Source organism: Macrobrachium nipponense, chromosome 47 (assembly GCF_015104395.2).
Source record: "Macrobrachium nipponense isolate FS-2020 chromosome 47, ASM1510439v2, whole genome shotgun sequence".
Lineage (NCBI taxonomy): Eukaryota > Metazoa > Arthropoda > Malacostraca > Decapoda > Palaemonidae > Macrobrachium > Macrobrachium nipponense.
Genome location: NC_087222.1, coordinates 32,334,600 through 32,340,599, shown reverse-complemented (window position 1 = coordinate 32,340,599; position 6,000 = coordinate 32,334,600). Strand labels below are relative to the sequence as shown.

The following is a 6,000-nucleotide window of genomic DNA, read 5'->3' as shown; positions in this document are numbered from 1 at the left end:
TGATACTAAGAGAAGCCCCTTTTCATTATTCAGAAGACTCCTGTGTTAGGCAGTTCTCTCAATGCAGACTCTCTCCTTCATCATGCTCTTCCCTCGTTATGAGGAGGCAAGAGCTTTGGGAGTTTTTCTTAATAAGAATCTTCATCGACGTTTGGGTATTATGGCGGAATAGGAAAATATACTTCCTTCCATAAACCCTAGAGATGAACAGGAATTCTGTCTCTTCTGCGATTTATGAGGAAATCACGAAGATTTAAAGAGTTCCTGGATTAACTTCCTTCCTTAAAGGAGATATATATACTCTTTCTATCTTTCTATCGTTCTTAACAACGAAAAGAACGAAGATAGTAGAAGGTAGTAGAGTATCTGCTGTATGAGAAATACGATACGGTCAAATCATAAACACATACCGTAGTTACTTCTTTGCTGTGCAACTCAATTACCAGTATCCTTCTAGGACTTTCCTAGGAAGGACTACGCTTAAAGGGATTGTTAAGACAACACCTACTTAGCTTCTAGATTTATCGAAGTCTTGTTTCGCTTAAATATGCTTTAATAAGAACTTCCTGAAGTTCGATAATAATTTGATAAGATTCCTTTATTAAATGGAGTAGCTGGCAACTCTGGAAGAGTAAGGCCAGACGGCTAACGGAGACTGCTTTCGCTGAGAGTGAGACCAACGCAGTACCATGTAGGTGTCGGTCATGAGCGGTCAGTTACATCTCTTCCTCCTGCGGGATGGAGTAACTATCCGTTTCTCTCCCCTACAATCGCGGTCGTTAGCCTCGGATTGAGGGGATAGGTTAAGCTAACATAAATAAATATTGTATGCCTTTTGCTAAGAAGCTTTCAATAAGAGAGATATTACAACCTTTCAATGCTGTTTACCGTAGGTAACATTATTAAAGGATTCTATCGCAGCAGAACATTATATTATATAATGCTCTCAGGCTTACGTAAGCATGGCTTATTAGAGTACCTGCTCAGAAGAAGATGGATGAGTCGGATGGGAAACATTCTCTTTGTGGCAGAACTTGTTTCCCTGAATGGACTATACTACGTATATAAAGTTTTTTCCTACTAAGAACAGAATTAACATGTGAAAGGATTGTTTCGGGTACCATAAAGGCTCAGATGTTCTGGCACATAAACCTAAAAAGAAATATTAGAAGGAAGCGCCAGCCTGGCACAAAGCGCTAGAAGCGCCAACCTGGCGCAATGCGCCAGAAGCGCCAGCCTGGCGCAGTGAAGCCAAGAGCACCATCCAAGATTTTCTCGTTTAGCGGAAGTTATTAACCTCAAGAGTCCAGTAGCCTCTCGGACAGCAGGCTCGGTAACGCAAGATTCGTTCCTGATTTCGTTACCCATTTAATCACTTAGGCCAATTCCACGATCTCTCATATCGCAAAGACCATCGAGAATCTCTTTTTTCAGCCTACCTGTTCGCGTTAACAAAGAGAACCTTCTCGATCGACGATAATAACTGTTAACGTATGTCTAACATTTATTGGAAAGAGTCTTCTTCATAGATCTCTTAGCAAGGTAGAAGACGAACAGGCTTCCTATAGACTGCTTCCTTTTCCTCGAACCAAGAGAGGTAGCAATATACGCCATCTTTATTTTATAGAAAGGGGAATAAACTTTAGTCTTTTTTCCCCTAAATATAAATTCTTTACAGAATTTAAGATAAAGGGCGTCAAAGAAAGAGAGGATAATGCTTTATGCCTCATTTTGGCCTTAGAGAGGTTGGATTCACAGAGGTCACGTTCTTCTCACAACATGTTTTGGAAGTTTTTTCCAAGAAGAGTCTGGATATTCTATCAGCATCTATTATAAATGGACCTTAACAACCTCTCCACTCTGAGTCTGTCTGCGTGCAGACTGACCAGAAGTGGACATGAATGAGAGGATTTTTCAAGGTAAATGACAATAGTCATGGCCAAGACATAGAATTGCTGCAGATCGTGCTAGAGGGAATGAGGAAGCTGTCCTCTTCCGATACCTCTGTGAACCACATAGCGGTTTTTTCTTCCCTTTCAGAGGGAAGAAACACCTTTGTATATGTCTGCTATCAAGGAATGCAGTAAAAGGCTATACTCTGTCTCTACAAAGGGAATTGGAGATAGCAGAGGATTAAGATCTTCGGGATCTTATATGATACCTCAATATGACAAGAGTAGGATATCATGTACTTCTAATGGGATCTTTTTTGTGGCCACAGATTCCATGTTCCGACAAGATGGAACTGCTCCTCATCAAACTTCTTTGAGAAATTTTTATGAGGGAATTCTTTGTTTGTTCATGACACTTACCTGTCAGATATATATATAGCTGTATTCTCCGAAGTCCGACAGAATTTCAAAACTCCCGGCAAACGCAGTGGTCGGCCAGGTGGTTAGTACCCATTCCCGCCGCTGGGAGGCGGGTGTCAGGAACCATTCCCATTTTCTATTCAGATTTTTCTCTGTCGCCGGTCGGTAATCAACTGTTTACAGACCTCCGCCTAGGATTTTGGAAAACTCTTTGTTCACTTGAGTATTTGATTGTCTCTTGGTTTTTGAAACTTGCTCGGTGGATTGGCTTACACGATTGTGGTTTTTCATTGGATTTGGTTTTGGATTTCTCTAATATGTCTGGATCTTCTGCAACTAGTTTTAGAGTGTGTACCGTGCTAGAGTGTAAGGTTAGGCTACCGAAAGCTTCGGTGGATCCTCATACAGTATGCACGAAATGTAGAGATCATATTTGTTTGATGAATGATAGGTGTAAAGAGTGTGAAAGGTTGACTGAAAATGAATGGAAGACTTATGATTCGTATGTTCGTAAGCTTGAAAGGGATAGAATCAGAAGATCTTCCTCCAATAAATACCGCCGAACGACCCCATTCCAACCAGTTCATGCTCACCTTTCCTTGAAAATGAACCGATGATACGGTTGGAAACGTTGGAATTCCGTTACGCCCTTAGACTAAGATTTGTTATCCCTATGGTGACTATATGCCACTTTTTTTATCATATCAATAAATTAGTATTTTTAGAAAACATTTCTTTAACCAAGATATGAACATCGGCCAGCTATTAGCAAATATCAGCCCTGATGAGAAGAGAATAATAAGAAGAATTGAAAAGACCATATATAAAATCAATTCTACTGATGTTGCCATCATCTTTAACAAAACATATTATATTATTATTACCATATTTTGTTTTGGTAATTCTGTAACTCTGACTTTCAGTCATAGAATTTGCCTGAAAGTAACATATTACCTATCTTCTTTTTTGTCAGCACCCATTATTATACGTAGCAAGGATTGTGAGGTTTGTGAAAAGGATTTATGAAACCCTATTGCGTATATTATTATACAAACCTTTATTATAACATGAAGAATGTACAATAATTAGAACATCAGAGTAACATAGGGTACCTAATAAAGAAATTTACATGAATCATACTAAATAATCTCTTTTCTTTACTTGATTTATTGGTAATATTGATGATTTGCAGGTTAGTATACACTGTGCCAATATTTTATGCATTTTACAGACTTACAAAAATATCATTAAATGCCAAATTGACCTTAAAATTAGAGAATCATAGGCTAACTTGGTCCAAGGGTAGCTTAACCAATAGTAGTGTTTTGATTCCAAAATTAGCCTATTATTATTATTATAAAGTTAAGATTTACCAGCCCAATGAGTCTAATCAGACTCTTACAGTGCTGGCCCGAAATTATTCGGGAGAAAATTATTTAAAAATACGCTCATAAAATGTTATGTCTACAACATGGAATGGTATGGAATGAAGTTAATGAATTATAATAAATTAATGATAAATGAGGGGATTATTAAGTGATATATGAGGTTGGAATTAAAAATATGAATGAACTTATAAAAGACTGAAATAGAATAAAAATGACAAAAGTCATCTATTTAAAATGGTATATGTTAAATCTTATTAATCAAATTAGTCTTTTTTAAAAATATTGATATTCTATATAAAGAAAAATGATATGATTCTGATAGTATTTCTGATAATGATTTATTGCCTAAATATAAATTTCTCTCTCTATTAAAAATTAGGCATTCACATAAAATATGCTTGACTGTTAAAATTGCATTGCACACATTGCAGTGAGGGATGTTCCCTTGTGGAGTTATCATTAGATACTCGTGAGTTAGTCTTGTGTGGCCTATTCGTAATTGCTTAATATTACTTCAGCTCGTTTTTCATTTTGTACTGATGTATTCCACAAGTGTACTTTCTGTTTTGATGCACTTTAATTTATTGGTGTTTGCTTCACTATCCACAGATTTGCCATTTTGTTTTTATGCACTGCTTCACTGAGTTATATAATCTGTAGCAGGCAATTTATTGTCAAAAATTGGTGAATTTATCCCAGACTTGGCCTTTTCATCTGCCTTTTCATTACTTGGATTCCAACATGGGCAAGAATCCAGCATATTTCAATGTTAACCCCACGTGAATATAATTTATTGATGATTTGTTTAATTTCCTTTACTAAAGGGTTCTTATGTGAATAACTCTTGAGGGATTCAATTGCGCTTCTTGAGTCAGAATATATTACAAATTTATTATTCATTTTATTATTTGTCAATTTTATTGGATTGATTGCCAAAATAATTGCTGTTAACTCAGCAGTAAAGACAGTTGCTTCAATTGGCAATGAATTCGGACTTATTTTGTATGATGACACTGCAGCACAACCAACTCCTGCAGAAGATTTGGATCCATCAGTGTATATTGCTTTATGTGGGCCTTTACTTCGAATGTGTTCTAATGTATACTGTTTATAGCGATCTGAAGTATAATTTTGCTTTTTTGATAGATGATAAAGGTTAGAACATACTTTGATTTTCTTCATCATCCATGGAGGTGGAGAATTTGAGGGTGGGAGTATATTTACTCTAAGACCAATAGATTCCAATAACCTATTAGCTCTTATTGGAAAAGGTGGTTCGTGATTACTAATAAATATATCTCGCATGGCAAATAGTTTTTTTGTTTTAATTAGCCTAGGCAGACATGAACTTAGCCTATCTCAGACAATATTTGCCAGAAGCAAGACTCGAACATGACAAGGGGTATGGGCTGAAAATATGATTTCTGATGGAATAAAAGCTGTATGCTGCTTGTTTTAGCCTCCAGGATATTGTATATTGTTTGTTACTGAGAAAAACATTAATATAGCTGTGTACCAATGTAACCCCAGTGCACTTCCTATGTATTTATAATGATCAGTTTCTTTATCTTGCAGATAATTTGTGAAGCACCAATTGCAGACTAGGTGAGAGGTCCTTGGTAATTAAAGTTACAGTCCATAATTGTCGAAAAGGAACTATTTTTTGGTCTTGTTGGAAACTTGTTAAGACTGTTGTACATTTTATTTTTCTGTAAGTATTTAGAAGATTATTTGTACATTTATAAGTAATGTTATTCATTTATGGTTTCAAGTTTAACTCGTGAGGTTAGGAATGTTTTCCAGCTGTTTAGGCTTAGCTCTCTTGGCATCAGAATTGAAAAAACAAAATCATTTGTTCCTATGAGGTATGAACCCTCGTCTGTTATATGAGAGGACAGGCAGTCCCCAACTTATGACAGAGATCTGTTCCTAATGTTTGTTGTAGGTAGAAATCTGGTGTAAGTCGGAATAATAGCTAATCAGTGGCGTAATGCCATGTTGTTCCTTCACAAATACAAAAAAACCATTGGTCTTTACATTAGGATATTACTTACATTGTGAGTTAGTAATGGCTTTCTAACTTATAAACAAGACACTGTAGTTAGCTACCAGCGGTAGGGATGGGAGCCCTGCCCACCAGTCGGTACAAACTCACTTTTCTTTCAGCTGTCATCGAGTGTAAACGTCTCCTCCGCCTGAATGGCCATTTGACTTACTATATTTTCTATTTTTGTTTGTGAATATTTGTGATATGTGAGTGTAGTTGTTTATTTTGCATATACTGATATAATGCGAACCCA

General features: G+C 36.5%; 2 protein-coding genes across 2 annotated transcripts in view; both read left to right on the top strand.

Moving 5' to 3' along the window:
• The window catches only part of LOC135204844 (zinc finger protein OZF-like), a 167,721-nt gene that overhangs the window by 15,774 nt on the left and 145,947 nt on the right, over window positions 1–6,000 (top strand). The window lies entirely within an intron of this gene.
• Window positions 5,212–6,000, top strand: part of LOC135204845 (gastrula zinc finger protein XlCGF8.2DB-like) — a 105,270-nt gene continuing 104,481 nt past the window's right edge. The window contains exon 1 of the mRNA XM_064235055.1: window positions 5,212–5,411. The gene's annotated coding sequence lies outside the window, so the exon portion shown is untranslated. The remainder of the gene's footprint in view (window positions 5,412–6,000) is intronic.